The following is a 25,053-nucleotide window of genomic DNA, read 5'->3' as shown; positions in this document are numbered from 1 at the left end:
ACATTTACTAAAGGAAAATGAAAACATATATCCATAGTCAGACTTTTATACTTATGTTCATAGCAGCTCTTATGTAGAAGTCTAAATCTATAAGCAACATGAATATCTGTGATTTGTGCATACAAAGGAATCCCACTCAGGAATATAAAGGAATAAACTGTTAAAACAGCAACATAGATAAACCTAAAAATATTTATGCTGAATAAAAGAAGTCAGAAGAAAAGAGTATGTATACATGATTCTATTTATATGAAACTCTAGAAAATGCAAACTAATCTGTAGTGCCATTAAACCCATTATTGGTTGCCTGGGAACAGGGAGAGATGGGAGTGAGGTATTACAAAGAGCGTGAGGAAACTTGCAGGAGTCTTATGTTCAGTGTCTTGATTATAGTGATGGGGATAGTATATCAAAACTTCAAATCTTGAACTTTAAATATATATACTTCAGTGTTATATATGTTATATATGTTATATATATATATGTTCAGTTGTTAATTATATCTCAATAAAGCTATCAAAAATAAATGTATAGTTTGGAAAAGTTGTTCATGAAAAGTTGTAAGATCATTGGGGAGGATGTGGATAGGGGTGGGGTGCCTGGATGGCTCAGTCGGTTAAGCATCTGAGTTCAGCTCAGGTCATGATCTTGCAGTTGGTGAGTTCGGGCCCCATGTTGGGCTCTTTGCTGTCGGCACAGAGCCTGCTTCAGATCTTTAAAAAAAAATTTTTTTTAATGTTTATTTTTGACAGAGAAAGACAGAGCATGAGGTGGGGAGGGGCAGAGAGAGAGACACACACACAGAATCTGAAGCAGGCTCCAGGCTCTGAGCTGTCAGCACAGAGCCTGACACGGGGCTTGAACTCACAGACTGCAAGATCATGACCTGAGCCGAAGTCAGATGCTCGACCGACTGAGCCACCCAGGAGCCCCAAGCCTGCTTTAGATCTTAAGTCTGCTTCCCTCTTCCCCTCTTCACCTCGCTCTCTCTCTGTCTGTCAAAAAAAGTGGATAGTTGTATGCGTAAGTTATGCTCCTTTACTGGTGGAACATTTTCAAGGATCATTCGTGTTGTGACATATATTGTATTGCATTCCTTCTCATTGCTGAATAATACGCCATTCTATGGATAGTATCACATTTTGTTATTTCATCGGTTGACAGGCATTTTGGTCATCTTAGCTATTATGAATGATGCTTACGAAAAGCTTATGCAGGTATAGTCCAAAAAATTAACTGTAGTTTTCAGGTATGTGTGTATTTTTAGTACACGAATTAAATATAGAAAAGAACAAAGCAGAAAGTTAAAGGTTATCCAAAAACCCCATCACTGTGCCATTACTTTTTATCATGGGTAAACATCATTCCAGATATTTCTACGTATATAAAATATGGAGCTGTTTTAAATGCAAACTTTATCTTTCTCCATTCTTTTCCCTCTTCTTACTCCCCTGCTGTCACTGCTCCTAAAGAGGCTGGCTAGCCTCATCAGATGTGATCAGGTACAATTAGCGTACCAAGTGTGAGTATGGGAGCCAGGAGATCTCTCTCCCCCAGCCTTCCTCTCTATTCAATCCACCTGAGACTCTGAAATTTTTAGAAAGAGAATACAGCTCTTTATTCTATAAATTATAAAAGTAGTTCAAAGCATATAATCTCCTGAAAGAGGTGATAAAGTAATGCCTGGCCTTTCACATATGCTCTTCCACTTGATCCTGACAACCCTGTGAGGTTGTAGGTATTATTTCCGGTATTACGAGGCAGATCCAGAGAGGTCAGGTACCCAAGAGTCTATAGGTAGTGAGAGGCAAATCCAGCCTTGATTCTTGGATTTGTCAGGTTTTATAGCTCAGTGGAAGGCAAGAAGGCACAGGATGCTGAGAAGGAAGGCTGGGCTGCTACCCTGAGTTAGGGCAGAAATGCTGGCTTGAAGGGTTGGCCTCTTCAACAATCCATGGCCCACTTAACTGGTCCGTGAGCACTTTCTTTAGAACATAGGGACAACAGTAATATTTCAGAGCTGGCAGAAACATACCTGCTTTAAAAAGACTTCTGAGGTGTTGTGTTTAGTATATGTGTTAAAATCCAGCCATAGCATCTGTGTCTTTGAGGCTCATTTTGGAATGTAATGATGTATTACCTTGTATGAGATTTTAAAAAATGTTTTATTTATTTTAATTCCAGTATCGTTAACATACAGTATTGTATTAGTGTCAGGTGTACAATATAGTGATTCAACAAGTTCATACATCACTCAGTGCTCATCACAAGTATACTCCTTAATCCCCGTCACATATTTCACTACCACCCCCACCACATCCCCTCCCCTCTGGTGACCAACAGTTTGTTTTCTATAGTTAAGAGTCTGTTTCTTAATTTGCCCCCACCCCTCTCACTTTGTTTCTTAAATTTCACATATAGGTGAAATCATATTATATTTGTCTTTCTCTGACTGACTTAATTTCACTTAGCATTATAGTTTCTAGCTCCATCCATATCATTGCAAATGACAAAATGAAATTTATGGCTGAATAATATTTCTGTGTGTGTGTGTGTGTGTGTGTGTGTGTGTATCAATATCTTCTTTATCCATTCATCTATCAGCAGATACTTGGGCTCTTTCCATAGTTTGGCTATTGTAAATAATGCTGCAATAAACGGGGGTGCATGTATCCCTTTGATTTAGTGTTTTGTATTTTTTGGGTAAATACCCAGTGGTGCCGTTACTGAATCACAGGGTAGTTCTATTTTTAACTTTTTGAGGACCTCCATACTGTTTTCCACAGTGGCTGCACCTCTATGCATTCCCATCAGTGGTGCACAAGGGTTCCTTTTTCTCCACATCATCGCCAACACCTGCTTTTTCTTGTGTTTTTGATTTTAGCCATTCTGACAGGTGTGAGGTGATATTGTAGTTTTGATTTGCATTTCCCTGATGATGAGTGATATTGAGCATCTTTTCGTGTGTCTGTTGATCATCTGGATATCTTCTTTGGAGAAATGTCTATTCATGTCTTCTGCCCATTTTTTAATTGGATTATTTGTTGTTTTGGGTGTGGACTTGTATCAGTTCTTTATATATTTTGGATACTAACCCATTATCAGATATGCCATTTGCAAATATCTTGCAACCATTCCATAGGTTGCCTTTTAGTTTTGTTTATTGTTCCTTTTGCTGTGCACAAGTTTTTTATTTTGATGTAGCCTCAATAGTTTATTTTTGCTTTAATTTCCCTTGCTTAAGGGGTACCTATTTAGAACAATGTTGCGATGGTTGATGTCTGAGAAGTTACTGCCTGTGTTCTCTTGGATTTTTATGGTTTTAAGTCTCCCATTTAGGTCTTTAATCCATTGGTATAAGAAAGTGGTCCAGTTTCATTTTTTTGCATGTAGCTGACCAGTTTTCCCAACAGCATTTGTTGAAGAGACTGTTTTTTTTTTTCCAATGGATATTCGTTCCTGCTTTGTCAAATAGATTGGATTTTTTTTAAGCCTCTGTAACAAGGATGAATTCTCAGGCCTAAAAATTTAGGTGTGTATAAAATATCTTTATTTTTGTAGAACACAGTTTCTATTATCAGTACCCATATAGTGGAATGCTTTTCTAGTCATACAGGGTGAAACAGTCATCTAAGGCTAAACTTGGTGGTCTTCTTCCCTGGTGGTATTTAAGTTTTCAGAAATTTCATCGTGTCATGGCATGGGTTTGAGGGTAAAGAGCTAAGTTAAGAACTGTTGTTTCTCTGACATTGGCTTCTGATGAGACTTAGGCTCCTGTATAGTCCCTGGACGTGGATGTCTCTCTTTGCTGACATCTGCTGAAATATCTGAATTACCAGTTGGTCTGTGGCCCATGTGGTGTCCCTTCATTAAGGTCCTGAATCCCTGGGGCACCTGGCTGGCTCAGTTGGTAGAGCACGTGACCTTTAATCTTGGGTTGTGTGGGTTGGGTGAGCCCCACACTGGGTATGGAGATTACTTAAAAATAAAATAAAATAAAAAAATTCTGAATCCTCGTCAAATCCACCTGGCTTATTAGTGGAATGGTGGAGGGTATGGGGTAGGGGGATTGCAAAACAGTAAGTTAAGTTACTAGTGAGCAATCTCACCCCATTATATGTGAGATTGCATCTCTCCCCCCAGTTCTTGGTCCTCCCTGGAATACTTTATGAATCACTTAGGTGTATAGAAGCCTCTCTCTCATCCGTTAATTCTTAGTGTCCAGAACACACCATCTACCCTGTGACGCTTCTTATAACATCTTAAATTAAAGAAAAATAACATCGTAAAATAAGATAAAATGAGTGTAACATCATTTTAACATCTTTTAACATTTTTTCCTGAATTTTATTGCTTACACACATGATACTAACATTGCTGTTTAACTTTCTATTTGTGTTTCTCACATCTTCCCCCAACTAGTTTGTAAGTTTCTGAAATGCCTAGACCAGATATTAAATGTCTTAATGCTTTTCACAGTTCTTAGCATTGGGCTAAGAGCATAGCTGGTTCTCAGTAAATACTGACTGAATTAACAAATGGATTTAAACTTTTTGAGTACAGAGAATAAATCTATTATCTTTTTTTTTTTTAAGCAGGGTTCTCACCTAGTGCGGTGCTCAATGCAGGGCTTGAACTCATGACGCTGAGATCCAGACCTGAACTGAGATCAAGAGTCAGATACTTAAGTGACTGAGCCATCCAGGAGCCCCTTTATGTTATTCTTTCTACATGTATTTCTAGTGCCCAAGGAAGCCTAGAACAATCATGTCTGCTACATGCAAATGACTTAAGGTACTGATTCAAATCAGCTAGGAGGGGCACCTGGCTGGCTCAGTTGGTTCAATATGCAATTCTTGATCTTGGGGTTGTGAGTTCGAGCTCCATGACGGATGTGGACATTACTTAAAAAAAAATAATAAATAAAGAATAAAGCTTAAAAAATCAACTGGGAAAATTTTATAGAATAGGGAAGATAAAATGAGTGTAATTACATGCATGGTATGTCAGGGATAGGATATAAGTACAAGGCCAGAAAAATCAAAGACCTGGCCAGTAGTATTTATGATGTGAGTCGTTCAAGAGGATGTTAGCAAACAGAGGGTCTATGACTCTAATTCACTTCTCTGAGGCAAAGGGAAAAAAAACTCTACTGAGCGTATATTTGGTAGTATTTTATTGATTTTCTACACTTGCATTCAAATAAAGAATTTTTATTGAACACCATCTATGGGTAAGCAAGGTATTGGACACTCATATTCAGAAATGATCGGAGGAATGCATAGTCCTTGGTAGAGGTAGGATCGACAAAAGATACAGTGTGCAAACTGGCATTCACCACAGAGTGTTGAATGAGTTTCTTTGGCATTGCTAGGGGACATAGCTGCTTGGTCTGAGGGAGGTGAGGAAGACTTCACCAAGAAATGGTATTTACCTGGATCCGGAATGATTACCAGGAATCTGCAGGAATTAGAAAGGCTGACGAGAATTCTTAGAAAAGGGCATGTGCAGAGGGTCGGTATTAAGGAAGAACTAATGTGTACAGGATCTGCTGGTGTGCTCAGTATGACTGTGGCATGTAGTGTGGGCAGGGTGATATCTTGTGGTATAGGGACATTTCATTAGATACCAGCTTGGATTTATTCTAGTAGTACATCAAAGTTTATCCCCTCCAGTTTTCAAAATTATTAACTGCTATGTAGGAATGGTTAAATGTGAATCTCTACTTTTTTCCTTCCATCACTTCTGAATCTTTTACAAAAGTAATATATGATCATTGTCGAAAATAGGTAACTATATAGAAATAAATCACTCAGTCTCACCACCCTCTCCTCCCAGATAGCTCCTGTTACCAGTTTTATGTTCAAAAATTCTTTCTTTCTTTTAAAAAATTATGGGCACCTGGTGATTGAGTCCATTAAGCATCTGACTTCAGCTCAGGTCATGATCTCACAATTTATGGGTTTGAGCCCCATGTCAGGCTCTGTGCTGGAGCCTGCTTCAGATTCTGTGTCTCCCTCTCTCTCTGCCTCTCTCCTGCTCATGCTCCCTCCCTCTCTCTCTTAAAAATAAAAAAAAAAAAATTATGCCCTGTTTTGTTTTTGTTTTTGTTTTGCTTATAAATTAATTCTTTCTTTTATCTCTGAATATTTCAGCCACACTTAAAGTCTCTTTCATGATTTCCAGTTTGGAAGTCTTTTACTGTCTGCTGAGATGATGGGTTCTTACCTGATTTACAACTGTGAGCTCATCTTCAGAGCATTTTCTTTTCTTTAGTGGAGTTTGGGGTATGCTGTAGGCAGTCCAGGTGTTCCTATGGGGCAGTGTTCCTTCTGCTTGTCAGATCCACGTGGTTTCATTGGTTTCTTAGGACCTGCTCTTGCTTGATTTCCCACTTCATTTCTGGTACCAGGAGATTTCTTTTGCTTGCTCAGGCTTACATACATATTGAAAAAATGCAAAGATTTATACTTTATCCAACATTTCTATGTGTTTGAAGCAGCAGGAGGAACTTAACCTATTGCCTCTGTCATTTTAGCTGTCCACTCTTTTTTTTTTTTAATTTTTTTTTCAATGTTTATTTATTTTTGGGACAGAGAGAGACAGAGCATGAACGGGGGAGGGGCAGAGAGAGAGGGAGACACAGAATCGGAAACAGGCTTCAGGCTCTGAGCCATCAGCCCAGAGCCTGACACAGGGCTCGAACTCACGCACCGCGAGATCGTGACCTGGCTGAAGTCGGACACTTAACCGACTGTGCCACCCAGGCGCCCCGTCCACTCTTTTTTTTTGTGCAGATATAGACTTTAAACAAAGTTGGGAATATATTACACATATTGATATCTCCTTTGTTTTTAACCTGATAATATATTGTGAGTTTTTTCTCATATTCTTTGAGGACATTACTTTTATTTTTATTTAAACAAATTTTTTTAATGCTTATTTATTTTGAGAGAGAGAGAGAGGAGTGCAAGCTGGGGAGAGAAGGAGACACAGAATCCAACACAGGCTCCAGGCTCCAAGATGTCAGCACAGAACCTGATGTGGGGCTTGAACTCACGAACGGTGAGATCGTGACCTGAGCAGAAGTCCTATGTGCAACCGATTGAGCCATCCAGGCACCCCTAGTGGCTGTTTTATTTTTTATTATTTTGTTACTATTTTTTTAAATTTATTTTTTTAATTTACCTCCAAGTCCGTTAGCATAAAGTGCAACAATGATTTCAGGAGTAGATTCCTTTTATTTTTTTAATTCAAAAAAATTTTTTTTAATTTACAAGCAAATTAGTCAGCATATAGTGCCACAATGATTTCAAGAGTAGATTCCTTAGTGCCCCTTACCCATTTAGCCCATCTCCCCTCCCACAACCCCTCCAGTAGCCCTCAGTTTGTTCTCCCTATTTATGAGTCTCTTCTGTTTTGCCCCCTCCCTGTTTTTATATTATTTTTGTTTCCCTTCCCTTATGTTCATCTGTTTTGTCTCTTAAACTCCTCATATGAGTGAAGTCATATGTTTTTTGTCTTTCTCTGACTGACTAATTTCACTTAGCATAATACCCTCCAGTTCCATCCACATAGTTGCAAATGGCAAGATTTCATTCTTTTTGATTGCTGAGTAATACTCCGTGGTATATATATATACCACATTTTCTTTATCCATTCATCCATCGATGGACATTTAGGCTCTTTCCATACTTTGGCTATTGTTGATAGTGCTGCTATAAACATGGGGGTGCATGTGTCCCTTCAAAACAGCACACCTGTACAGGAGTAGATTCCTTAATGCCCCTTACCCATTTAGCCTATCCCCCCTCCTACAACCCCTCCCAGTAACCTTCTGTTTGTTCTCCATACTTAAGAGTCTCTTATGTTTTGTACCCCTCCCTGTTTTTGTATTATTTTTGCTTTCCTTCCCTTATATTCATCTGTTGTATATCTTAAAGTCCTCATATGAAAGAAGTCATATGCTATTTGTCTTTCTCTGACTGACTAATTTCGCTTAGCGTAATACTCTCTAGTTCCATCCACGTAGTTGCAAATGGCAAGATTTCATTCTTTTTGATTGCCGAGTAATACTCTATTGAGTGTGTGTGTGTGTGTGTGTATGTGTATACATACACACATATATATATATATATACCACATCTTTATCCATTCATCCATCAGTGGACATTTGGGCTCTTTCCATACTTTGGCTATTGTTGATAGTGCTGCTATAAACATTGGGGTTCATGTGTCCCTTGGAAACAGGATACCTGTATCCCTTGGATAAATGCCTAATAGTGCAATTGCTGGGTCATAGAGTAGTTCTGTTTTTAATTTTTTGAGGAACCACCATACTGTCTTCCAGACTGGCCTGTACCAGCTTGCATTCCCACCAGCAATGCAAAAGAGATCCTCTTTCTCCGCATCCTTGCCAACATCTGTTGTTGCCTGAGTTGTTAATGTTAGCCATTCTGACAGGTGTGAGGTGGTATCTCATTGTGGTTTTGATTTGTACTTCCCTGATGATGAGTGATGTTGAGCATTTTTTCATGTGTCGGTTGGCCATCTGGATGTCTTCTTTGGAGAAGTGTCTATTCCTGTCTTTTGTCCATTTCTTCACTGGATTCTTTGTGTTTTGGGTGTTGAATGTGATAAGTTCTTTATAGATTTTGGATACTAACCCTTTATCTGATATGTCATTTGCAAATGTCTTCTCCCATTCTGTCGGTTGCCTTTTGGTTTTTCTGATTGTTTCCTTCGCTGTGCAGAAGCTTTTTATTTTGATGAGGTCCCAATAGTTCATGTTTGCTTTTGTTTCCCTTGCCTCTGGAGATGTGTTGAGTAAGAAGTTGCTGCGGCCAAGATCAAAGAGGTTTTTGCCTACTTTCTCCCTGAGGATTTTGATGGCTTCCTGTCTTACATTGAGGTCTTTCATCCATTTTGAGCTTATTTTTGTGTCTGGTGTAAGATAGTGGCCCAGGTTCATTCTTCTGCATGTCGGTGTCCAGTTTTCCCAGCACCACTTGCTGAAGAGACTGTCTTTATTCCATTGGATATTCTTTCCTGCTCTGTCAAAGATTAGTTGGCCATAGGTTTGTGAGTCCATTTCTGGGTTCTCTATTCTGTTCCATTGATCGGAGTGTCTGTTTTTGTGCCAGTACCATGCTGTCTTGATGATTACAGCTGTGTAATACAGCTTGAAGTCTGCCTAGTGGCTCTTTTAAAAGGGTATTTTGAGTAGGTCAGTGATTTTTCAGTTTAGAAGTTTTATTCTCAGTCTTCAGGAGCTAGAGTGGCTGCTAACTTGCCCTTCTTTGTTATTTGCTTTTCCCATTCTGTCTTCTCAGAAAATCAGATGCTTAGGTGGAAGGTGTGTTTGGTGACAGGATGATGGGTGAAAGAGTGCAAATTACAGAAGGTGAGCAAAGAGTTGAATTGCTCAATATAAGAAAAGTTGTTGGAGTGGAGGTTAATGAAAGAAATACCTTGTAGGAAGGGAGGCTGAGACCTAAAGAAGGTGGTCCAGGATTTGTAGCACAGAAGGAGGTGCTATCCCAGAGAGGAGTTTTGGGGAAAGATCTGGTAATTAAAGAAAAATGTGCCGAGTTTTGTCCAATGGTATGCATTGTCAATTTTCTTCTCCACCTCTCCACAAAATCTTAAGTAAAAAGTTTCTCATTAAATGCTTGTTAGGCTGGGTCTATTGGGGAATACGTTGAAGCTGATGGGCATAGTGTAAGAGCCAAGTACTGGATGGGGAGAGTCAGGGAGAGCTGGACCTCCTGAAGTACCCCTGACGAGACACCAGGGTGCTGGACTAAGGCAGTGACAAGTGACGGTGGAGAGGAGGGGGTATTCCAGAATTTGGAGGTAGGATTTGGTGGTAAGTTACAGTTTTTTGCAGGGAGTCAAGATGACCTTGAGTCTTACAGTGTGAGAGACTGCATACAAAGGAGATGTCTCAGATGAGTGGGACTGACCTGGGGAAGAAAAGTCACTGTTTCCAGGCTTGTAATTGGGGGTGTGAATGCTAGTGCTTTTGAATGGATGACGTGAGCCCAGAAGGGTATGTATCTGCCTTGCTCACTGGACAGAAGAGTCCTCCCATTGTTCCTCTTTTCTTATAAGGTCTGAGGTTCTGATTTGGCCCAGAGAATGAGAGGGATTTCTATAACAAGTAGCATTTGTCTTCTCAAATGATCGTATTGAGTAGGCCTTAGAGCTAACTTTGATTGAATTCAAGAAAATAAGGATTATAAGGATTATAATGTGAAAGTTGTAAAAAAATTATACCTTTACAACTTATTATTCAAATTTTCTTTTTTTTTTTAATTTTTTTTTCTTTTTCAACGTTTTTATTTATTTTTGGGACAGAGAGAGAGAGAGCATGAACGGGGGAGGGAGAGAGAGAGAGGGTGACACAGAATCGGAAACGGGCTCCAGGCTCTGAGCCATCAGCCCAGAGCCCGACGCCGGGCTCGAACTCACGGACCGCGAGATCGTGACCTGGCTGAAGTCGGACGCTTAACCGACTGCGCCACCCAGGCGCCCCTTTTTTTTTTTTTTCAACGTTTATTTATTTTTGGGACAGAGAGAGACAGAGCATGAACGGGGGAGGGGCAGAGAGAGAGAGGGAGACACAGAATTATTATTCAAATTTTCTATATCCTTATTTACTTTTGACTCATTAAACTATCAGAAGTTAACATTTCCTATAGTAGTTGTGCTCTTGTTAATTTCTTCCTTTATTTCTAAAGTTATACAACCCATGGCATATAAACATTGATGTCAGTGTGTCTTAATTTTGACTGCATTTGTGGTTAGTGGTTTTTGCTTCAGGTCCTCTTTGGTTGTAAATACTTTCAACCAGCATTGCCAAAGACTTGTTCTTGAGCTCTGAGCATAGCATTTACTCCTCAGTGTAGATGCCCGTTCTGTCATCTTTGGAGGAGTGTGGACCGGATTTTATAAATATAAGTCATTAAAATTCACTGTGTCTCAGTTTCTCTGTTGGGAGACCTATGTCTAATAATGAGTTAAAGAGGTAAAATGGATGCTTGGAGAGTATAAAATACTCAATAAAGTACTGTTTAATTTTACTAATGCCAAGATTCTGGTGTGAGAAAATTTCCAGAGCTGGTAGTGGGCACTGCTTCCTTCCATTCTGCAAAGCAAAGGGTACAGATACCTCATAGTTCTTGGGCAGGTATCTAATTGCATTGTGGAAGCATCCATCTCTTATGAGTAACAAAGGCCCTAACCTGTTATGGTCAGCTAGTAGAATCCTTCTGTGGTAGCATGTAGACTGTTAGAAGAATGAGAAAACCATAGACGTGTTAACTGTTGTACTCTTAAAAAAAAACCGTGATGATAGTTTTAATTCTTCGTGATATGGCATCCTTTGCAATTGTTGGAAAATATTTTCTGGCACTAATGCTTTTTAGCCATAATTTATAGAAATTTGGGATTTTAGGAAAGATTTCTATGGGTGCTTGAAAACACACATATATGATAATTCCTTCCTTTGTCAGTTAATAAAGAGGGTCAGAGTTAGTTTCTGCAAGTTGTGAAGTGCCTCCAGGTTTCAGCTCCTGACAACACTGTTTTAATTTATTGGTGTAAAAGGTGAAACACTTCACATTTAAACTGATGTGTATTTTGGAGGCTAAAGCTCAAACCCTGACATGGAAACACCCTGGATAGGAAACACACCTCTGCTCACTTGGGCACAAGTTGGACAAGAATGTCTGTTGCTGTGAATCATTTACTTGGAAATTCTTGGGTGGAAACGGTGGGAAAGGATTATAAACTAGGAAGTAATGCCTGGATTATTCTAGAGCCCTCGAAAGTGACTCACAGCTTCCTTTTCTCTGACAGCTCCCTGGTGTTTGTATTGAGGCATTTATTCTGAATGAAATATTTGGCATCATAGGCGGTTACAGTCTGGGTAATTACCTCCCTAATGTATAATTTCCAGTGAATAAATAATACTGTATGGAAAATAGGAACAAGGTACTTTTGTACAGACAGAAAAAAATGTAGTGTAAAAGAATTCATACAGTTCTCACAAAACTCATTTAAATCCTTCCATACATTCTCTAACGTTTTAGCAAGACAGATCACACTGTCCACACTTTGCCCTAATGCTACCATGATGGAAAGCCAGGTTGTAGGGCAGCTTCTAATAGGGAACAATCACAGGGTGTATAACTTGAGATATAGGGGCAGAAAGAGATGTATGGAGACCACCACTATGAAACGTAATTAAGGGCCTGGACTTGGAAAACTCCCTAGGTGTGGATCCGAGCTCTGCCACTTACTGGGAAGTTTTGGGCCTCAATTTCTCTAACTGTAAAATGGGAATTATAAAATTACCAACCTCAGGGAATTGCTGTGTGGATTGAGACAATATATGTACTACTTAGAACAGTGTTTGGTGTATGATGAGCACCTATGAATGTTTATTACTATCAAAGGGGTAGGGGAAGTCTCCCTTGCCTTTTTTGGACTGCTGTTGTATATGAGTGCTGTGTTTTGTGGGGTTTTCTTCGATGGAGAGTTTGGGGGAGATTTTATGAGTCTTGTTCATTTGACCTTCAGATGTTCTTAACTGGGTGGGATGAGTTCAGGTCAGGAGAAGACTGTTAGAATGGCATGCTTGCATTTGCTTGGGAGTCAGAATTAAACCTTGCTTTTTTGCGTCATGCAAACACAGAGCCTGTGCAGAAGGCAAATGAACCTAGGACAAAGAGATTCTCTACAGCTGTAGGTCTTCTTGATACCCCCTGAGCACAGGGTTGGGCATGTGGCCTGAGCCAAACAGACTAACAGACTAACATCCTGGGGATTAGACTGTCATTCACAGCTGGTGATGGTTGAGGCATCTGGAGACAGAGCTCTAAAGTGGCATGTCGTAGTTTCCACTGTGGAGCTCCTTAAAACTGCCTGGCACCTGTCCTTCCAGAGGCTTCTTGTTCAGCCCTCCCTTCCTCTTTGAGCCAGAGTGTTCCAATGTGTTCCTTTTTGGGCAAATTTTGCCAGTCTCTGTTGCTTACAATGACAATACCTTAGCTGGCACAAATACCAGGTAGGAAGATTAAATGTTTCCATCGTCAATAGGTAAGGGGATACAGGTGAAGCCAAGAGTCTTGGAAATCATAGAAAATTCCTTTTCAGAGAGTATGGCTTACAGTGAGACAATAAGTTGTTTTCTGAGGTGCATAAGGAGTGAATTGTTGACCTATTTGAATGGAAAAAGAAAGAATCTTTGGGCTGGCCAGCACTGGCCTGCTCCGATTAGAAGATGTAGCATGCAGGCATCTTTGGAGATGGCAGGGGTTATTTTTCATGTCAGAAGTAGCTATTACCAATAGGCAAAAAGACAAGCTTGCTTTATTTAAATAAGATGATCTTCATTGTGCTTCATGGTATAGTGCCAGGAACTAAAAATTTGTATTATAACTTCAACATTATGACTGACTTAAAAAAATATATATATATATATGCAGTAAACTGAAGAACTGTAACACCCTTAACACCCTTTTGTGGAAGGATTTGGAAATAATAGAATTAGTAAAGATATTAAGTGGATTTCTTTTTTAAAAAAAAAAAGGCTTTCAGAGGAGTGACATCTTTTGAATAAGATCACTCACCATCACTGTCACCAAGAGGTTAAAAGTGGAGTTTTTAAGTATTTATATTGTATTGTATCATTTTACCACCTTGAAATTTTTAATTAGAGAAGAAATAGAAGATACACCATTGCTCTCAAAAACTTAAAAATTGCAAGGTGATAAGGTGCTGTAATACAATATAGATACTAAGTCTGAGAAATTGGAGTTATCTGAGTACTCTGTGGGGAGACCACTAAGAATTTTCTTCCTTAGCTACAATTTTCATCTTTCTTTGCCTTTTCCTGTTTCAAGGTCCAGCTCAGATGGCACCTGCTCTGTAAAGTCTTCTTTGAAGACTAGAAGCCGTCAGAAGATTCTTCCTTTCCTACTTATTTCATTCTGGCTTGCATTGTGGTTCTGGAGGTGGCATCCTAGCTCATTTGGAGGGCTGACTCTTTGGTAGGGGCTCTGTCAGGGGCCATGTTGAAAAGGGGACCCTGAGGCAACTCAAGGCCTTGTGGGAAAGAGCTGTGATTGGTGAATGACGTCTGCAGTGGGTGAGGGAGTCTCATGTGCTTGCCATTGCTGTCATCTGGGGTTTATTGGCTCCCTTACTAGATTGTAAATTCTTTGAGAGCCAGTTCCATATGTGAGTCACCAGTAGATTACCTCCAACATTTGGAACAACACCTAGCACCTTAGATGTTTCCAGTAAATGTGCTGAGACGCAATGAGGCCAAAGGAGAAATTTATGGTGGAATTTGAGCTCTGCTTGGAGGGCACATGAAGAATTGAATGTGAAAGAGTAGAGTTTCTCGGGACAGGAAAAGACATGAAGGAAAGTTATGGGACAATCAGGAAGAGGCCTTGGGAGAAAGAGGTCTTTCTCAGGGTAGATTGGGAAAGAAGAATTGTTAACAGGGAGGGATTGGAGTCTGGAGGCATAGTTTTACAGCCAAAAATTATTGAGGCTATATTCTGAAGAAGGAAATGGTAGTATTAAGGAACAACAACCAAAAAGAGAGAGAGAGAGAGAATTTAATTATGGAAGACATCAGCTTTTGGAATGGTTTCTTCTAGAATTTAAAAATAGAGAATAATTAGGCAGCTTGTATAATTTTGAATAGTGATATAGTGACATCTCATGGAATGATTGTAAACTGGAATCCAAAACAACAATAAAAGCAGCAAATAGATTTGATTTAAAAACCTGTTGTTTCTAATGTTCCTACTTAAAGTTTATTTCAGGCCACTTTCTTTCAGCATCTGTAACTACATTAGACCACTAATCATGTAAAAAAAAATGCTATTACAAGACAAGATGGAGGGATGCCTCACTGGCTCAGTCGGAAGAGCATGCAACTCTTGATCTCAGGGTCATGAGTTTGAGCCCCACACTTGGTGTAGAGATTACTCAAAAATAAATAAATAAACTTAAAAAAAAAAGACTAGATGGAGAGTTTTGGTTTTTTCATCTTCATTCATTCCTGAATTCCTGTCTGCCATATATCTTCCTTGTTCCCTTTGTACTTTGGAAGCACATTACTGTGCCATGCAGCAAATTATAATGTGGGTCCCATTGAGGTTTAGATGAAGTACCCCTTTGGAAATTGAACTAACTTACAGGGTCTTGATACTTGGGGGTACCTGCTTTCACTGAGCTGTTGGATAAACCTGCAAACATCTTAGATGTCTGTTTTTTTACTGTCAGGTGTTTGGTAAGTTGCTCTCCCCACCGCCCCGCACCCGCCCCGTTACCTGCACTGCATTAGTGATTTCCTGACTTTAATGATTTGTTGACTCTGAATGTTTTTTTTTACTGTAGCTGGATTGCCCTGCCCTGCCTCACAACAAAAAGGCCTGCCATTCCTCATAATATATTACTACTGAGTTTGTCATCTTTTTAAAAAAATTTTTGGGGCGCCTGGGTGGTCAGTCGGTTGGGCGTCCGACTTCAGCTCAGGTCACGATCTCATGGTCCGAGAGTTCGAGCCCCGCGTCGGGCTCTGGGCTGATGGCTCAGAGCCTGGAGCGTGCTTCTGATTCTGTGTCTCCCTCTTTCTCTGCCCCTCCCCTGTTCATGCTCTGTCTCTCTCTGTCCCAAAAATAAATAAACGTTAGGGGCGCCTGGGTGGCGCAGTCGGTTAAGCGTCCGACTTCAGCCAGGTCACGATCTCGCGGTCCGTGAGTTCGAGCCCCTTGTCGTGCTCTGGGCTGATGGCTCAGGGCCTGGAGCCTGTTTCCGATTCTGTGTCTCCCTCTCTCTCTGCCCCTCCCCCGTTCATGCTCTGTCTCTCTCTGTCTCAAAAATAAATAAACGTTAAAAAAAAAAATTAAAAAAAATCTTTTTAATGTTTATTCATTTTTTTAAAATTTTTTTTCAACATTTATTTATTTTTGGGACAGAGAGAGACAGAGCATGAACGGGGGAGGGGCAGAGAGAGAGGGAGACACAGAATCAGAAACAGGCTCCAGGCTCTGAGCCATCAGCCCAGAGCCTGACTCGGGGCTCGAACTCACGGGCCACGAGATCATGACCTGGCTGAAGTCGGACGCTTAACCGACTGCGCCACCCAGGCGCTCCAATGTTTATTCATTTTTTGAGAGAGAGAGAGAGAGCACAAGTGGGGGAGCAGCAGAGAGAGAGGGAGACACAGAATTCAAAGCAGGCTCCAGGCTCTGAGCTGTCAGCACAGAACCCGATGGGGGGCTCAAACCCATGAACTGAGAGATCATGACCTGAGCCGAAGTCAGAAGCTTAACCAACTAAGCCACCCAGGCGCCCCTGAGTTTTTCATCTTTACCTAGAAACGAATTAACAGAAATGGGAAGGAGAATCTTTCTGGATAAAGGGAAGGGAAAAAAGGTGCAGAGAAGCCATAAGCCTGGAGGCCTTTAGGCTATGAATGTAATCTTCAGTGCTGCTGATTGCTGTGGGAGCAACCATAATCTAACTTTTTTGTACTTCACTAATGCACTGAGCTTTCTGAGATCAGGTGTGGTGGTGGTGGTAAAATACAAATTATGACAAATACCAATGATACTGTGATAGTGTTGAGTGGTGACAGATGGCAGCTACAGTTGTGGTGAGCACAGCACAACATATAGAGATGCTGAATCACTATGTTGTGCACCTAACACTAATGTAACATTGTGTGTCAACCAAACAACAACAACAACAACAACAACAAAAACCTTAAAACTATTGTGCTTCTTATCTACATGTAAACTTAGAAAATATAATTATGATTAATTTTCTTTCCCAGTTCGGAATGTTTAAATATTTTCTATTGTTTGAGGAATTGATGCCCCCCCCCCTTACATTTTCTTTTTGTAAACTATGTCTGTTATTACTCCTCATATATCGTTTGGACTCTTGGTTGCAAGCAATAGAAACTTAGTTTAACTGGCTTTAAAGAAAAATTGTTTCAAGTAACTAAAGACATAAAGGCTTTAGCCCAGTGGGATTTAGCACTTAACTCTGCCCAGACAGGTTTTCTCTTCACCCACTGGCTCTGCTCTCTGCTATGTTGGTTTTGGCTTAATTCTCTGCTTCAGGTCTTCCCCTTCTGGAGGCAAGATTGATGTGGCTGTTCTGGCCTGTACTTCTTCATGAAAAACTGATCCAGGGGAGTTTGTGGGACTCTTATTACAGAAAGCTCCACAAAAGCTTTGTTAATGTCTCATTGGCTCCAACTGTGTTACATGCCTATCCCTAAACCAAATCCCTGCAGCAGAGAATATGATGTATTGATTGGCCTGGACCTAGAACTTCACTCAACTGTTACATGTGGATTATATGGAATGAGCGGAACCCCAAAACTAAAATTGGTGCTGTTACCAGGAGAAGGGAAATGGTTACTGGAGAAGAAAACAAAACAAAACATTGGGAAATGATATTTGAAGTATTGATGGTATTGTAACATTATATGATAGCAGTTTGGGGAACTTTAGTATGGTAAATTTTCTCAGAGAGTCAGAGAAGTCCTAAAGTGGAGGTGGGAGTGGGGGAGAGTAGGTGGGATATAAATAATAAATGAGAAGGAAAAGATCCTGGGATGATGGGCAGATCCAGTTACCTGAGCTGGGAATCTGTGATTAGTGGGCTCCTGACCTGCTGGCTCCTCTTCTCTCAGAGAAGCTGACACTTAGAAATATCCCTTACTGGGAGCAGGGATGTGGTGAGTGGTGCTAGCAGAGGTTGGGTTTTGACACATTAAGAGACAAAATGTGTTCTTCAGGCTTTTAGACTGAGCTAATGTTATGCGAGTGTTTCTAGAGAAACATAGCTCTACCAGGTTCCCTTGGGAGACCAAGTGAGGTCACATGGAATTAGGGAGGTGTAGAAGCAAAATTAATAGACCAGAGTTTTGATCTGACACACATGGTGTTTTATAAAAGGATTCACATCATTTGCAAAAACTAAAAAAATTTCACATAAAAATACGGATTTCTGGCTTTTCTTTAAAAATCAGATGTGGTGACCTTGGGCCTGATTCCTGTTGGCAGCAGTCCACTGTGGCTCAGCAGTGGCTTCCCCTTTCAGAGCCCTGGCTGGCATCATGTACACATCAGGAAAAGGCTAAAGTCTAGGGAGTCAGATATAAGGGCCTCCATCCTCCTCCAGGACTTCAGGAACCAGGAAGGCTTTTCATGGGCTGCTGGGCAGAAGTGTTGCTGAGCTTGGGGCCATGGGACAACATTGATCAGCAGGTCCCAAGAACTGATTCCCACTTGATAGACTGTAATTTCCTCAGCTTACAAATTATTCACTTAAGTATTCACTTAATGTTGAACTTAGAGCTTGAGACTTCAGGAAGGTACTGGGGCCTGTCTTCCCCTTTCTTTCACATCCCCAAATGGTTCCAATCAGTCTTCTATGGATAGTCTTGACCTAAACTTTGATCAGTAAACTCTACTTTAGACCTTTTGTGTATACGTTTAATGCAATTTCCTATTTCTCAACTGAAAAATTACTAAGCGTGGTTTGCACGTGCACAAGCATGCACAACCCCCTTCTAGCCTTCCTTCTCATATTGCTGCTCTATATACTGCTATTGCCTTGGCTGCAATTAGTCCAGAAACTTCCAACCTAGAATCACATAGTTTCAATGAGCTTGACTGTAAATAATATATAGTATTCAAAGAGGTCCCTTTAAATCTAGACTTACACAGCAAACAAATTAGGGGACAATTCTAATTTGTTTATGAAAAGAGAAATAATCATAATATTCCTTTATATCATTTACCAAAAAATCAGTTTTAATTAAACTTAGGCATTTATAGTTGACCCCAATCAGCATTATATTAAGTATAGTTCTAGGGGCGCCTGGGTGGCTCAGTCGGTTAGGCGGCCGACTTCGGCTCAGGTCATGATCTTGCGGTCCATGAGTTCTAGCCCTGCGTTGGGCTCTGTGCTGACAGCTCAGAGCCTGGAGCCTGCTTCATATTCTGTGTCTCCCTCTCTCTGACCCTCCCCTGTTCATGCTCTGTCTCTCCCTGTCTCAAAAATAAATAAACGTTAAAAAAAAATTTTTTAAGTATAGTTCTAGAAGAAATTAATTCTTATTAATCTTTAAACCTTCATGCTTAGTTCAAATTGTATTTGCTGAATACTTGACTGAATGATTTTAAACTCTCTTACTATGGGCTACATATTGAGGCTTTTAAGTGAATGGATACAGAAAGGTCTTGGTGGCAACTTTAGCAGCCAATGAACGCTCAGGTCAGCACCAAACTCAGTGCCCAAATGTACAAATGCGCAATAGTATTGTCACCATAATTGTGGCTAGTCATGGAGATGACCATGGCAGTGGCTCATGCAGTAAGGCAGTGAGTGGGGAGAAGATGTAGGCAAGTCCTCTCTGTTCTCTGCTTTGCCCAGCAGATTTTCTTATTTAGACATCTGGTGTTTGCACAAGAGCATTGGCCCTTAAAGATTCATCCAGGGAAGAATTGAGGGTATTTACATATATATATATATATATATATATATATATATACACACACACACACACACACACACATACATACATATATATATATTTTTTTCACATATATACATATATATATTTACTCCTTTGTAAAGGAATTTGGGGGAAATGGACAAAAATTATTTTTGAAAGATTTAGAAAAAACACCTGCTATATATAGCCATGTGGGCTCAAAATTTTGAATACCATCTTTGTGCCCCTAATACTGGGTAGGGTGAACAGGTGCTTCGTAAGTTGTGAATAAGTAATGAGTAAGTGGGTGAGTGAATGAAGAGAACCGGTTATTGAGGTATGGAGATTCTTTCAGTCTCTTCACTCACCTGTTGGTGACACATTTCGCAGAGACAACTGTTCTGCTTGGCACCTTTTTTACCTAGTACTCTCCCTGCTCTATGAAGAGAAATATTACCATTAGTGAATTTTAGTAAATTTTCCCCACATGCGTAACACATTAAGGCTATTGGAAACATAAAAATCAGAAAACCTGCATCTTCTACCTGTATAGAGCAAACAGTGAGTTTACGAAGGTGAATGAGATTAACAGAATGTGACTATCACAGGAAGTACATGATCAAGAATAAGTTAATGCATGTGAGCTGAATAACATATAAGAGCCAAGGTGAAAACAGAGGCTATGATGCTAATGCAGGTGGGAAGGAGGTAAGAACATGAGTGTGGCGGGCAGACCATGGAATGGAGAGTAGGGGGCAGAAGGCACATGAATTAGGTGGTGTGGGGACTGATGAAATGGTTAATCCTTAGAACTGAAGCAGAAAAAAGGCCCAACATTAAGATATCTGTATATTATTATTTTTTGTCATGTTTGTTTTTGTAGATTGCTAGGCCGCCCTTTAAAAAGAAGTCACAAATGAGTTAGTTTGGAACTAAGTGTCACTGCCTCACAGATGTGTTATACCTGGCTTAACTCTTCATAGTGGTGCTGATTATGGTCTCTACGATTGTGCAAGCACTTAGGCAATTGGCTTTGCTTATCTGAGAATAAAGTTACATTTTTATAAGTTACCCTTTTAAGACAGTTTGGGATTTTGCCAGTTTAGGCTTGTTGGCAATCCAGTTGATGACTTATCAGGAAAGTTCACCAGCATAGCTGCCCCTTGTAAAATGAATTAAAAAAAAATGGAGCTCAGTTCTTTCAGTGCAGAAGGATGCTCAGGAGAAATGTGAATTATATCATACCCATTTAATAGCTTTCTCTGTCCAAAGAGGGGTCAGACTGGTGTGTAAAATTTAATAAAGTCAGTGGTCTCCCAGTTCATACTTATATTAGAAAGTCAGGAGACATTCCAGTTAACTAGAGAAAATCTGATGAAGTAACAGTTTGATAGGGAATATGAATATTTGCGTTTTGCAGAATGATGTCGTTCCCTGTTGTGAAATGTGGTTGAAAAAAGATTGCTGGAAATACAGAAAAATGAAAGTATTTTCCAGGTTTCCTTTAAACTAAAAAGGAAACTCTTCAGTCATATTTCTTAGCTGCTTATTTTTTTCATATAGTGACTTATTCTACTGACCTTGTGATCTTTAAACTTGTACTGGGGAGCTGAAAATAGAACATAGTAAGAAAAGTGGAACATTGCAGTGGGAGATAAGAGAAGTTTATGAAGAAGAGGGGGAAGATGTAGGATGCCATAGTATTGCCCCTCCCAGAGATACTGCCATGCTCCAGAACCTCTGAGCCTAGGCACTTCTCCAGAGAATTGGAGGATTTTTTTTTTCATAAAAAAGGACAGGCTTTTTCCATAAAAGTCAGGTATGAAAGAAATATCACATTTGTGTATGTTCTTTAAAGCAAATTTATTTTTTTAGATTAAATATAATTTATTGTCAAATTGGTTTCCGTACAACACCCAGTGTTCATCCCAACAGGTGCCCTCCTCAATGCCCATCACCCACTTTCCCTCTCCTCTACCTCCCCATCAACCCTCAGTTTGTTCTCATTTTGACTGTGAAGGCTCATCCTGCCTGAGTCAGTCAAGTGCTTCTCAGGCACCTGGAATCTGCCCCTCAGCCTCTCTTGTCCTGGAGTCTTAAACAGAGCAGAGGCTCGCGGGAAGCTCTTCTGTCCTGGATCATCAGTCCCCAGTGTCTGCCTGGGAAATGCCCGTTACTCACAACGGTGCATTCCTTCAGCACGGATTCTCCTGCACCTTGTCTGCCCCTGTCTCTGCCACCCTTGTGGCCACAGTCTTCCTTGCCGGCATCTGCAGATTTCCCTGTTTGCCCATGGAGACAATTTCTCCCTCTCTCTGTCTTCCTTATCTAGTGGCTTCTCAGGGATCTCCTCCTCCTGCTGCCCCATTTCCAGAACACCCAGTAAACCCTGAGGAGGTTTGTGCTTCTACCCGAGGACTCGGAACCGCAGATTCCAGGCTGGTTTTGCTTTCTGTGCTGCCAGCGTGCCTGACAAGAGGTAGTTACTACTTTAGTTGAGGGGTGTGACTGAGGCGGGGGAGAAGAAACACAATTCTTCTTGGAGAAGAAGCACAATTTGATATTTCAATAAATTATTCTTCTACAATAATATTAACTGTTTTGACTGTTCAAGATTGAAGTACTTGAAAAAAATGTTTCCCCATGTCCTGAGGGACTTTGGGAAATTTTCTCCTGTTCAAAACATATTCTTGTGTTACCTTTATTATTTTATTTATGTATCATTTTTTTTTACTATCTGAACTTAAAAGTTAAAAAATTATCTCGTGAATTATTTAAAACAAAACAATTCTTAAAGTAGGTACAGAGATAGTATAACCAGTATCCATATACTGAATGCTCAGATTGAACAGATGTTAAATTTTGCCATAATTGCTTCAAATTTCTCTTAAAAAAATGTAATGGATCCAGTGCCAGCTCCCAGCTGTGCCCCTTTCCTACTTCTCCATAGACAACCACTATTCTGAATTTGTTGCATCATTCCCATGTGTTTTTAAGTTTTACTGTATATGTTTGGCAACATATGTAGTACATACATGTGTTTTTATAATTCACAATAATTGGTACATATACCGTATGTATCTCTTAGCACTTTGCTTTTTCCAGTTACTATGTTTTTAAGAAACGAGTGTAGTTCATTTATTTTGCTGATGTATAAATAGTCTAATAATGTATTCATCTGTTAGTCTAAAGAAAACAGACATTTGCCCTTAAAATATAAATTTGCCCTTAAGGGGCGCCTGGGTGGCTTAGTCAGTTAAGCATCCGAGTCTTGGTTTCAGCTCAGGTCATGATCTCTCGGTTTGTGAGTTCAAGCCCTATGTTGGGCTCCTCACTGTCAGTGCGGAGCCTGCTTGGGACTCTCTCTCTCCCTCTCTCTCTGCCCCTTCCCTGCTGTGCACACTCTCTCTCTCAAAATAAATAAACTTAAAAAAAAATTCCCTCATATCCTTAACAAAAGTTTTGCCTTTAAAATATAAATCTGATGAGCACTGTAAGGGTTTATCAGTCACCTATACTTAAGTGTGAAGTGGTCATCAGTCTTTTCTTTAAAACTACCTGTGATGCTTGCAGTGAGAGAATAGGGATGCTAATTGAACTACATGTAGATTTTAAGGGTTTGGAGGCATTAGAAACAGATTTGATGTTGATTCTCTCTCTCTCTCTCTCTCTCTCTCTCTCTCTCTCTCTCTCTCTCCCTCCCTCCCTCTCTCTTTAAACCTTCCTTAGGTAACCTGTGCAGCCCTCTAATTTACATTTAAGGGAGGACACTTGTTCAATCAATAGAAGAACAGATCAATACATAGTAAGCTCATGTATGACATTAGCATAGCTCCAGGCCCATTGAAAGCCCTCAGTAAATATTTGCCATTATTTTTTATATTACTAGAGAAGGGGGAAGTAAGGAAAAAAAGGGAATTTTGGAGGATAGATTAGGGGGCAGGCTGCCTCCTCTGTGTCAACGGCTACCTCAAGAACTCAGGATCTCAGGTGACCAGGGCTAGGGCCACAGGGGGAGGAGAGAAAACAGAATAGCCCAGAAACCAAAAGGTGCCAGTGAAAACAGGTTTGGTCCCTCACAGTTGGGATCTTTACAGTTGGTAGAAAGGTTTCAGAATCTTCTTGGTCTCAAGGGCTGTTCTTAATGCCTTTTCGCCGAAACTGTTCTGGATCCTGGGGTTTTAGATCCTATAAATTATAAATGGCTGCTTAGACTAATTTTGGTAAAGTTTTTAAAAAATTTTTGTAATTTTTTTTTTTAATTTTTGAGGGTGGGGAGGGGCAGAGAGAGGGAGAGAAGGAGACACAGAATCGGAAGCAGGCTCCAGGCTCTGAGCTGTCAGCACAGAGCTAGCTGTGGGACTTGAACGCAACAAACTGTGAGATCATGACCTGAGCCAAAGTCGGACACTCAACTGACTGAGCCACCCGGGTGCCCCAATTTTGGTAAAGCTTTTAGAGGTTCATGGAAGTTAGAAATTTGAGGGAGGATAAAAGATCAGATCCCATTTCATCTAATTGGGAAGTTCATTTTTAGAGTATACTTCCTTAACTTTATAAATATATACTTTGTTATGTCAGGATACCCTTGAGGATTAGGAGCGGGGGAGAAAGGCTTTAATTGGTGAAAGAAAGTTTTTTATTTAAAAAAAAATTTTTTTTTCAACGTTTATTTATTTTTGGGACAGAGAGAGACAGAGCATGAACGGGGGAGGGGCAGAGAGAGAGGGAGACACAGAATCGGAAACAGGCTCCAGGCTCTGAGCCATCAGCCCAGAGCCTGACGCGGGGCTCGAACTCACGGACCGCAAGATCGTGACCTGGCTGAAGTCGGACGCTTAACCGACTGCGCCACCCAGGCACCCCAAAAGTTTTTTAAATTATATGGGCTAAAAAAACAAAGCGGAGAAGGAAAGCAGTTTTGGAATTACTGAAGAAAAAATGGCACATAACAAAATCTATGGGAAGATACAGCTGTCTATAGAATTCAACATAACCTGCCCCGTTGGTGAGTCTCTGGTCAGTGATCCTGGCTGCCTTTGGGCTGCATCTTTCAAGATGACTCTGAAATACTGTGCTCTTCTGAGCTGTCTCAGCATCCAGGTAGGACTCCTTCCATGCCAGGTGTTTGGAAGCTGGTTAAATGCTGTGTTCCTCATTTCTAAAACTGCAAAGTGAATTCTAGTAACTGCCTTCTGGAGGGTTTCAGGACTGGCAAATGATGTGCCTGATAAATATGAGTCAATCTAGCAAGAATTCTTCCTCCAAAACTTTACAAAGAATTTTACAAAGGCAGCTTTCTTTTAAAATGCAAATTTTTATTTCACAAGTATATAATATATACCTTATATATTATTACATAAATTAATGTGTATTATTACTCAAATACATATTTATGTGTTTATATGGCTTGTGACCACATTATATTTGGGAGAATGCAGAGTACACGGACCTAGAGACAAGAATGAAACACAGTTTGGTTCGATGACAGCTTAGTGATGAAGCAATGA

At 40.2% G+C, this 25,053-nt stretch overlaps 1 protein-coding gene across 1 annotated transcript in view; it reads left to right on the top strand.

The window, feature by feature from the left end:
• The window catches only part of PLS1 (plastin 1), a 108,564-nt gene that overhangs the window by 40,048 nt on the left and 43,463 nt on the right, over window positions 1–25,053 (top strand). The gene's annotated exons all lie outside the window — the stretch shown is intronic.

Source organism: Prionailurus bengalensis, chromosome C2, assembly GCF_016509475.1.
Source record: "Prionailurus bengalensis isolate Pbe53 chromosome C2, Fcat_Pben_1.1_paternal_pri, whole genome shotgun sequence".
Lineage (NCBI taxonomy): Eukaryota > Metazoa > Chordata > Mammalia > Carnivora > Felidae > Prionailurus > Prionailurus bengalensis.
Note: the sequence above shows the minus strand (reverse complement) of the source record. Positions and strands in the feature narration are given on the sequence as shown.